This window comes from Apium graveolens, chromosome 4 (genome assembly GCF_009905375.1).
Source record: "Apium graveolens cultivar Ventura chromosome 4, ASM990537v1, whole genome shotgun sequence".
NCBI classification, from domain to species: Eukaryota; Viridiplantae; Streptophyta; class Magnoliopsida; order Apiales; family Apiaceae; genus Apium; species Apium graveolens.
This window is the reverse complement of record NC_133650.1, coordinates 68,361,340-68,372,795: the sequence shown is the minus strand read 5'-3', so window position 1 is coordinate 68,372,795 and position 11,456 is coordinate 68,361,340.

Here is an 11,456-nt window from a genome sequence, read left to right as displayed (position 1 = left end):
ATAGGACTCAACATCACTAAATACAACATCAGCACACTAGCATCAATATCACAAGTCAATCGAAAAAATCATCTAAGGGATCATGTTATTATGCAAATGCATGAAACTATATGAACAAACTATCATAAAAACTACAAAAATAAAAAAAAACTAAATGGCAAAATATGCAACTATATGCACTAAACTATCATGGATATGCAAACTATATTCGACTCACAAAAACATATTCTTTCAACTATTACCCCCAAACTTAAAATTTTCACTGTCCTCAGTGAAGGTAATAGTAAGGTATCAGGCATACCTACTCGGAATCAGGATCCTCACCCTCAACGGGTGGAGTGTCAGGCGTGTCTGGAGGTGGATACACGGAGTCCTCACCAAATAATGGCCAACTGGATGTCAACACCTGTGGCTCTGAAAGCCGCCCCTAATGTCTGAGTGAGATCATGTGCAAACCGACTATGGATGTCATGTATCATATCATGCTCATACCAACACCAACATTAGCTCCTGCTTCCTTCTGCTCCTGCTGTGATGGACCAGCTTTTTCACCCAACCGAGCTCTCCAACCCGCCAGCGAATGTCTGATCAGCTGGACGCTTGCCCGGAAGAAGATCATATGAATAACCAAGCCCCTTAAGATCGGGTTTACCACCGTACCACTCCACCATATTCAATGTAGTCGAACTATCGATAACAGAACTAGGAAGCTGAAGCTACTCATGTGCGGCCCAATGAACACTAACTGCCACACACAGCTTCGTCACAATGGACGCATAGGGTATAAAACCCTTAGTACTCCCTCACAAAAACCTCATAATACCTTGGTGAATAACCCTACCAAGGTCCACATAGTCACCCTGCAGAATACCCCACAACAACCATGCATGCTCCACAGAAACCTCATGCATATGAGAAGATGGCATGATATTAGCAAAAATAAAAGAATTCCATGCACGTGCAAACCTGTTCATACAAGAAGCAGGGAATGTGGCATAATCAGTCATGCCCCTCTTGAACTTCTAATGAGTCTCAGGCACATACGGAGTGGCAACAATCAAATCCAAATCAAAGTCCTCCGGAGTCTTATCATTCCAGGTGTCCTGACCGGGCTTCCTTGCGGGCTGCTCAATCACCCTCCTTATCGCATCCGTACTGTACTCCACATTCATCCCCTAACCACCGTGAAACCATTCTTCTCCACCTTAGCATTAACATAAAACTCATGAACAACACTCATGGGCATAACAACGGGTGCCTCACAAAACGCAACCCAGCCCATCTCCAAGATCATCTCCAACAACTTACCATCCTTCCCTGATGGCAGAAAACCTCGCTCCTTGGCTATAGGCTTCGAGAGAAGCCTCGTATACTTCGTTTCAGCCTCGGGAGTTGAAAACCTCGGCCTCGCTCCTTGGCTGCTTACTTGAGTTCTTTCTCTCTTGGGTGCCATTGGGATTGTATAAGAGAAAATAAAAGATAAGTGTTTGAGAGAGAATTGTGTTTGAGAATTTGAGAAGTGGTAGAGAAGTTTGTGTATAAGTGTATGCATATATAGGAGGTGAGAAGAGAATTAGATATGGAATAGAAGTGGGAATTGATTATGCTTATAGTGGGAATAATGGGTTTAATTTGGAGAGGGAAATTTGGGATGTGGAAGAGTAAAATTCGGGTAGAAATTGATTTTCTATTAAAAACCCCGATTTTCTCTTCACAAACTGCCTTTTATTTTTTTCTGAATCGGGACCCCAGCGCGCCGCGCGCTAGACTAGCGCGGGCGCGCTCACCTTTGGCCAAATCAGCGCGGCCGCATGCTAGATCAGTGCGGGCATGCTTGGTTTCTGGAATTCCAGCGCGACCGCGCGCAGCTTCTGAAGTTGGCCCTGAAATTTTCTGTTTTTTCTGATTTTTTTGTGTTTTTCTCTTTTTTTCTCGCTTCCTCTACCTACTAACATACAACAAACTTGGGTTGCCTCCCAAGAAGCGCTTGTTTTACATCATTAGTTTGACGTAGAAATGCGAGATCAAATGGACAACAAAACAGCACTAACCACCTCGCGGTTTTCTGTGTCACCATAGTAATGCTTCAACCTCTGACCATTTACCTTGAATGCTTGGCCCGGATGATTCTCAAACATCTCCACCACTCCATGTGGAAACACAGTTTTGACAAAAAATGGCCCTGACCACCTTAACTTCAACTTTCCAGGAAAAAGACGGAGACGAGAGTTAAACAAAAGAACATGTTGCCTCGACATAAATGATTTGAGCTCTAGACCCCTATCATGCCACCTCTTGACTTTCTCCTTATACATTTTGTTGTTTTCATATGCTTGAAGTCGGAACTCATTGAGTTCATTCAATTGGAGCATAATCTTCTTTCCAGCTACATCCAAATTAAGATTCAACTTCTTCAAAGCCCAATGCACTTTATGCTCGAGCTCCACTAGTAAATGACACCCCTTACCATAAACCAACTGATACGCCAACATTTCCAATGGAGTCTTGTATGCTGTTTTTTACGCCCAAATAGCTTCATCAAGCTTCAAAGACCAATCTTTTCTCGATGGACATACAACTTTCTCTAAAATGCGCTTGATCTCTCTTTTAGGTACCTCAGCTTGACTATTCGTCTGAGGATGATAAACTGTAGCAATGCGATGATTCACATTATATCTTTGTATCACATCAGTGAACTTGCGATTGTAAAAATGTGACCCCTCATCACTGATTATGACTCTTGGAGTTCCAAATCTTGTGAATATCTGCTTGTGAAGAAAATGAAGCACTACTTTCATATCGTTTGTTGGAAATGCCTTAAGTTCAACCCATTTCGAGACATAATCGATCGCCAACAAGATATCCTGATTGTTACAAGATGAGACAAATGGCCCTATGAAGTCAATTCCCCAAACATCGAAGACTTCAACCTCGAGAAGCACATTAAGAGGCATCTCATCCCTCTTGGACATGTTACCCACACGTTGACATCGATCACATTTCAAAACAAACTGATGAGCGTCTTTAAACAAGGTCGGGCAAAAGAAACCTGCTTGAAGAATACGAGCTGATGTCTTTTCTCTACCATAATATCCTCCATAAGCCGTTGAGTGGCAATCTCGCAAGATCCCCCCTCCCCATTTCGCTGAAAGGTATACATCTCCTGATGATTTGGACAGCTCCTTGTCAAAAAATAAACGGCTCATCTCACATATACCACTTCACTTCATGCAAAAACTTCTTCCTTTGAGCATATGACAAGTCGGGAGGCATGATATTACTCACAAGGTAGTTCACAATGGCTGCAAACCACGGTTCTTCCTCTTGCACTCCAAACAGCTGCTCATCGGGATAAGACTCGTTTATTAATGTCTTATCCAGTGAAGTTGTACTTGGATCCTCTAAACGCGAGAGATGACCTGCAACTTGATTTTTAGTCCCTTTTCTATCCTTGATCTCTAATTCAAACTCCTGGAGTAAAAGAACCCATCGAATCAATCTAGGCTTCGAGTCCTTCTTCGAGACGAGATGTCGAATGGCCGTGTGATCAGTGAAAACTATCACCTTCATCCCAAGCAGATATGATCAAAATTTCTCAAAACCATAGACGATAGCCAAAAGTTCTTTCTCCGTAGTAGTATAATTCAGTTGAGCACCATTAAGAGTCTTACTAGCATAGTGGACCACATGAAATATGTTGTTCTCTCTCTGCCCAAGAACTGCTCCAACTGCATAGTCACTTGCATCGCACATCATCTCAAACGACTCACTCCAATCAGGTGCAGTTATGACAGGTGTCATGATTAAACTCTTCTTTAAGAACTCAAAAGCAGCCACACACTCGTCATCAAACTTAAAAGGGACATCCTTCTCCAGAAGATTGCACAAAGGTTTAGAAATTTTTGAGAAGTCCTTGATGAACCGCCCGTAGAAGCCTGTATGACCAAGAAAACTAAGAATTCCCTTAACAGAAATTGGTGGGGGAAGATTTTTGATGACCCCCACTTTGGCTTTATCCACCTCAAAACCCTTACTAGAGACCTTGTGCCCAAGAATAATGCCCTGTCGCACCATAAAGTGACATTTCTCCCAATTGAGAACCAAATTGTTCTCAACACACCTCTTGAGAACGTCGCCTAAATTCTACAAGCACTCATCAAATGAATCACCAAATACAGAGAAATCGTCCATGAACACCTCCACATTCTGACCAATCATATCAGAGAAGATAGCTATCATGCATCTCTGAAATGTGGCCAGTGCTCCACATAACCCGAAAAAACCCTTCTAAAGGAGAAAGTACCAAAAGGACATGTGAATGTAGTCTTTCCTTGATCTTCTCAAGTGATACAAATATGATTATATCCCGAATAGCCATCCAGAAGACAATAGTAATCATGCCCAGCCAATCAATCAAGCATCTAATCAATGAAAGGAAGAGGGAAGTGATCTTTCCTTATAGCCTTGTTCAGCTTCCTATAATCCATGCAAACTCTCCACCCCATGATTGTTCTTGTAGGAATAAGCTCATTCTTCTCATTTTTTACCACAGTGATACCTCCTTTCTTTGGCACACACTGAACTGGGCTCACCCATGAACTGTCAGAAATAGGATAGATGATCCCTACATCTAGCCACTTAAGGATTTCCTTCTTCACAACCTCTTTCATGATTGGATTTAGCCTTCTATGTTGCTCACCAATAGGCTTGCTTCCTTCCACTAGCAGAATTGTGTACATGCAATAAGAAGGGCTGATTCCCTTGATATCTACTATAGACCAACCAATTGCCGATTTGAATTCTCTAAGAATTCTAAAAAGCTTCTCGCCGTCGCTACCTGAAAAGTCAGATGCAATAATAACAGGCAAAGTAGATGCATCACCTAAAAATGCATACCTCAAATGTTTAGGTAAATGCTTAAGCTCAGGAGTAGAAGCTTCCTCAATAGATGGCTTGGGCGCTTAGGATCTTTGTTCAGCTTCTTCAATCCAAGAGATTCAAAAGGCATATCCATTGTAATAACTCGAATTTTTGAGACCTTGTAAAAAGTTTAATGAATAGTAACCCTGACGGACGGGAAAAGACTTTTAAGCCCACACTATGTAGTGCATGAGAAAATGAGTTTCAGAGTTGATATTATGATTATATGTACCAAATGAGTGTATGTAGACGCTATTAGTTTTCGAAGAAAATGAACTTTGAAAAACGACCGTATTTACGACTCATCGAGGATTACGGGAATCACAATATAATTACAAGATTAAAACCCTACGGATTTATATTCAAGTATGATAATTCAAAATATAAGGAATAAATACGAAAGGAATTACGTCGCGAACCATTTACGAGTAAGTATTACGAAAACGCTTAAGCGACCGAGCGAACGCGTAAACGATTAAATAAACGTAACACACTAACTAACCATGGTAAGAAAGTAACCATGGTTACTTTAAAAAATAGTGAGCTAAGCTTAGGATGATCAAGCAAGCTAGCCAAATAGTGTGCTAAGGAAGCTAGCACATGTAGTTTAGCTTGCAAGCTACTTAAGATATGTCCATGGATTTGGCAACAAGGAATAAACCTAGAATTCTATACTAGGAAGAATATCAATCAATAAAAAGATATCACCATCCCATTTCCTAGAAGCACCCAAGGAAGCAAGCATAAACCCCCCTTCCACATTGCTTCCATTCGGCTATTTCATCCAAGCCAAGAAATCCAATTCAAAATCTTAAGTTCTAGCCATGGTAAAATCATCCCATTAATTCTAAAACTTCCTAACAACCAAACTAAGGTAAGAAAATTCTTTCATCTCTTTTTATCAAGGTTTGGTGGGTGAAATAAAATCAAGAAAGTTACTAGTGAATAGTATGAATAGTAACTCTTCTTTGGTTTCTTGATTTCAATGGTGGTTTTAGGTTCCAAAAATCATACCAAACACTTCTAAGACTCCACCATCCTCAAGAACACATCTCAAGCTTTTAAGAAAGATGCCCCACTTTATTTAAGACTCATTTTCAAGATCCATTTAGTATGTAGTTGTAAACCTAGTTTTAGAAGTGGTATTGTTGAAATCTTGATGTTTAGTTAAGTAGATGTAAAGTTGATTGTTGTTGCCTTAAGAACATGATTTTCTTGAGAGTATTTTGTGTGTTGATGATGAGATGATGATTTTTGGTGGTTGTGTTAAGAGTTAGGGCGTAAAACGAAACCCCGATCGTAAACATAATTTCGTTAAAACAAACAAATCGTAACTTTAAGTTTCTGCAGAATGTCCCGAAGACTTAAACTGTATTATCTTGAAAAATAAACCTTGATTATGATACAAAATGTTATAAGGATCTTTTAGGCACTTTAATCGCTTGATTCCGATTTACGGATCAAAAGTTATGGCCGTTTTACTAAAAGTGATTTACGCGACAAAAACTGCTACGAATTAAGAACTTTGAAAATATAAAGGATCGACTTAAAAGTGTTCATAAATCATGAAATTTTACAGAGAGTAACATATTGAGTTTCCTAACTTCTATAAAAATTTCAAGTAAAAATAATGAATTTTCAGTTTTATAAAAGTATCGGAGCCGAGGCCGCGCGATTAGAAAACGTAGAATCCATAAGCGGAGCCGACGACGAAAATGAAAATGAACCTAAGATACTTAGAAAAATGAAGCGACCATGATGTGAATAAGAACTTAAAGGAATAATAAGGGTAATATAAGTTGATAGGGTGCATAATAAGTAGCACATGAGTGTGAGTCGCCGTAAATTAGAACGGGACGTAACGAAGTGAATTATGTTATGATTATAGATTTCCGAGCGGAACCTAGAGCATCCTCCACCTCGAGATACCCAGGCAAGTTTACGAACCCAACTCCATTTACTGTTGTGTTGTGAAATGATTGTTTTATTATCATTGCATAAGTACCATGTTTCCCATGATATGTAGTCATTGAATTTTTGCATGATAGAGCGATGTTGTACGATAAGTATATATCGGGAAATATTAATTCCGCTATAAACGAAAGTATTATAATAAGACCGAGAGTCAGTCGGGATTTCAAGATAATAACCCGGGAATCATTCCGGTGATATTATAGGACGATTACAAGTCCATAATAGTACATTTTAAAGGGACTCAACGTCCACTTACGGAACATTAAAATACCTCGAACTTTTATTAAACGATTTCCCAACGATCATATTCCCTCAACTATATTTTTTTATTCAAGTAATAAATATTATATACCTATTCCTTTATTATGGGAGAAGTATACTCCAACAATTATTTATTTCAAACCCGATTAAACATTAAAGATTATTAATTGCGTAGACATAAATCAGTTGAGGAATATTATTTTAAATATTCTCTTAGAAAGTAAACTCATTCGAGGTTTAATTATTTATCGATTATCATTAATTATTATTTATTAAAGGTTTTATTTATGATTTAAAAATTATAGAATCGGATTTAAAGTACTTTCTGATTTCGAAAATCATTCGAATAATTTCAGATCGTCGGAGAATATTATCCCGACTTATTTAATATTTTGAATATAGTTTCAAAGAGAAACTTTTCCCCCTTATGTAATTATCTGTTGACAACGGTCAACTCACATCCTCAGTACTTCCTCCAAAAACTTTCGGAAGTACATATATATATAAAGTAAAGCTGTGCCTATCGACAAGCAAAACGCTTGGGGGAACTTCGATGTGGTTCGAGTTCTCGAGATATGATAGGATTTCCTAAAGGACAAGGGAGTGGTAGGATCTAAGTACTTCGTGTATTGGATAGACTATTAGTACCGTATGAGACGGTACAATATGTACCTATGGACCTGTGAAGTGTGTGTATACCCGAAATGAGGACGCATAGCCCGTATGCGGCAAGGGTGATAACCGGGATACGAACGTGTCGTCCTTCTACTAGTAGAAAAGGTTACTTTTATCGTAGCACGACTGATCTTCGTATGCGGTGGCTCCAATGAATGTCCAAATTCTTCCAATTGGAATTGTGATGCAATACCGTAACCCAAGCCTATGTGCTGGGTTTACTTTTAAGGTATTCGCAAGATAATAAAATCCATTAAAGAATTGTTTTTATAAGAAGGTGTGTATCACCAAGGAAAACTATTTTTGAATAAAACATAATTATCATATATGATGTTTTACGTAAGTTATCATACAACCATTTACATATTGTACATTCTTATACTGGGCATTTTAGCTCACACTTGTTTTCTTAAATTGACACAACACAAAAGTGAATCAAGATGCCTACCATGAGAACCACAATGAGGAAACGGGTAGGAAATGGCCAGCTATTCCGTAGATTGTTTGGTGTTATACCACAGGTAGTCCGAATAAGCTGGATTAGTTTTCAGTTGTTTGTAAGCTGGATTAGTTTTCAGTTGTTTTTAGTTCGGCTTATTTATAAGTATGACTTATGTAAGGTAATAAACAAGAAATGTATATTTGTCCGACGGACTAGCATTACTTAAAGGTTACTCCCCGGTAAGACTTAATCACTTTTGGGTTGTAATAATTATCACTTGATGGTTGAATTACTCTAGTTATGAATGGTTTATTTCCAAGACAATAACCTGTAAGTGTGTGTGTGTGTGTATGATAAGTGTGGGGTCGTGAAGCGTGAGTATTTATATATTGTAGTGTGAGTTATGTGGTTGTAGTAGTTTAGATGGCGTGGCCTCTGAGATTCCTGACCCCGGATTTTGGGGCGCCACAGAAATGGTATCAGAGCCTTAGGTTATCAAATCTTGGAAATGATAGGATATAAAAAACATAGACATAATAATAATAATAATAAAATAATCAATTAGAGCTCAAGTCGAGTTCGTCGTCGGGCTACATGGGTAGTCTTGACAATTTTACTCTCATGGGAATTTTGACTTTAAGTTAGTAACACCTTGCCTATTATGTCAGGTACCAGTGGAGCCTATGAGGGAGGATGACTCTACTGAGGATGTCCCAGAGGAGGAGACTGACCTTCCTGTCCCCATAGCTAATGACATTGAGATGACCCGGGGAGATGGCGTAGGCTGGAGGGATATAGAGATGTACCCTCACCCGACTATTCGCTCTCCTACCCCACCCCAAGGGAATCAGAGCCCTATGCCCTATACTGATGGTGATGACGAGGATGGGATATATGCACAGGTCTACGAGGCTTACAAAATATCCTCTAGCGACCCAGACTCACCTCTACCACCCCCGGCGACCATACATGTAGCTATACACGACTGGATGGTGGCTCAGCTTAACGCTGAGATTACTGCGGCATCTGCTCGCATTGCGGAGTTACGCCAGGCATTGACAGCTGATAGAGCCATCAGACTAGGATACCCAGGGGATTTCAGAGCTGCTTCTCCAGCCATAGCCAGTAGAGGGATTGATGGGATCGAGCTCCGTACCAGGGTTCAGATGAGGATGACAGCGATTGGAGGATACATCCCGGTGGTTGATGCAGAGCTGATGTTGGTAGGAGCGATGAGGAGGGTGCGATTGGAGGATACATCCCGGTGGTTGATACAGAGCTGATGTTGGCAGGAGCGATGAGGAGGGTGCGTGACCTCACGTGCAGTGACAGTGACTGAGGGACTAGTGACTAGATATGGACCTTGAAGAAGGCTGGGTGACTTGTCACCAATTTTGATAGGATAGATGGTAGTAGATAGCGTTCCTAGCCCTTCAGGGTACACGGCTTATGTATTTGCATATCAGTATTCAGGACAAGTAGTAATGTATTATACTCAGGCATGTATGAACTTAGCTAGTTGTTTTGTTCCCCAAGATATAAGTGGGTGACCTTATGAAATATATATCTAAGCAGTTATCAAGAAATTGATGTCCATATTATTGCACTTTATAAAAACATGCTAGATAATAAATGACATGCTTACACATGATTAAATTAATCTAACTATTATAATTACAACTATGTTGACAAATCTTCATCATCAGAACAATGCAACCCCGTAGAAGAAGAACCAGGGCACAACCCACAAAATCAGTTAACCAACAACGGAATGAACCTGACCCTGTAGTAAATGAAGAAAGTGAAGAGGACCTAGACTATAATGAATATGATGAGGAAGAATATGTAGAAGAAGAGGCTGAGGATACCCATCAGGGAGGGAACCCCATGAATGAATTTATGGAACTGCTAAGAGCAAATCTGAACCAACAGCCTATTCCACCACAGCCGCATGCTGCCCAACAGACTGCAGCCACTGCCATTGGGCCTTTAAATCTCTCAAACCCCCAGAGTTTCTAGGATTTGCCGACCCCATTGAAGCACGGGCCTGGCTCAAAGAGATAGAAAAGTCCTTCGAGATACTAGGTGTTGAGGAACGACACAAGACCAATTTCACTTCTTACATGCTGAAAGGAGAAGCTAACTACTGGTGGGAGTCCAAACGAAACCTAGAGACTGATGCTGTGATCCCATGGGATAGATTTACCCGACTGTTCTTAGACAAGTACTTTCCTAGATTTATGGAAACCCAGATGGAGATTAAGTTTCTGGAATTGAAACAGGATAAAGATGACTGTGGCAGAATATGAGGCCAAGTTTACTGAGTTGTCGAGATTTTTGCCTGAGTTCGTGAATAACGAAGAAAAGAAAGCGTGAAGGTTTCATCTTGGTCTGAAATAATGGATCCAAAACCTAGTGGCAGTGCTAGAGCTGACAGACTATGCCACCTTAGTGCAGAAAGCCTCGATTGTTGAAGCTGGCAGGGAGTAGAGTGTGAAGGAAAAGGAAAATAGGAAGAGGAAGATAGGAAGCCAAGGAATAGGAACCGGGAACAGGAGCCTTCCAAGCAGGTTCATCAGGGGAGTGGTGTCCCAACCTGTGTGAGGCCCCGGATTCAGAAAGGCCCCAAGCGAGAGTGTTGGCCAGGGCGGCGGACAATCTAGGGCAACATTTCATAGCCAACAATGTGCCCCAATACCATAATGCCAGACATGCAGAAAAAGACACCTTGGGATGTGCACCAAGGCAAGAACCTCTTTGAAGTGATACAGGTGCGACCAACCGGGACACCTTGCCAACAACTGTCCCCAAAATAGCAAGACATGTTTCCAATGTGGGAAAGTAGGACGTATGAGGAAGGATTGCCCGATAATGAAGCCCCCAGTCTCAAGGATGAGCATAGCTACATCCAACCGAACCCTAGCTGCTAGGACCTTCAATATGACTGTTCAGGATGCTATCCGAAACACTGACGTGATAGCAGGTACCCTTTTATTAAATTCCAAACATATAAATGTCCTATTTGATTCTGGAGCAACCAAGTCATTTATATCTCAAGATTTTGCTAAAAAGTTAAAACTTAACACCATACCCTTACGTGAGATATTACAAGTGGAAATAACAAACAAAGAAATAATTCCTGTAAATCAAGTACACCCTAAGTGCAAGTTGAAATTAGAAGGGA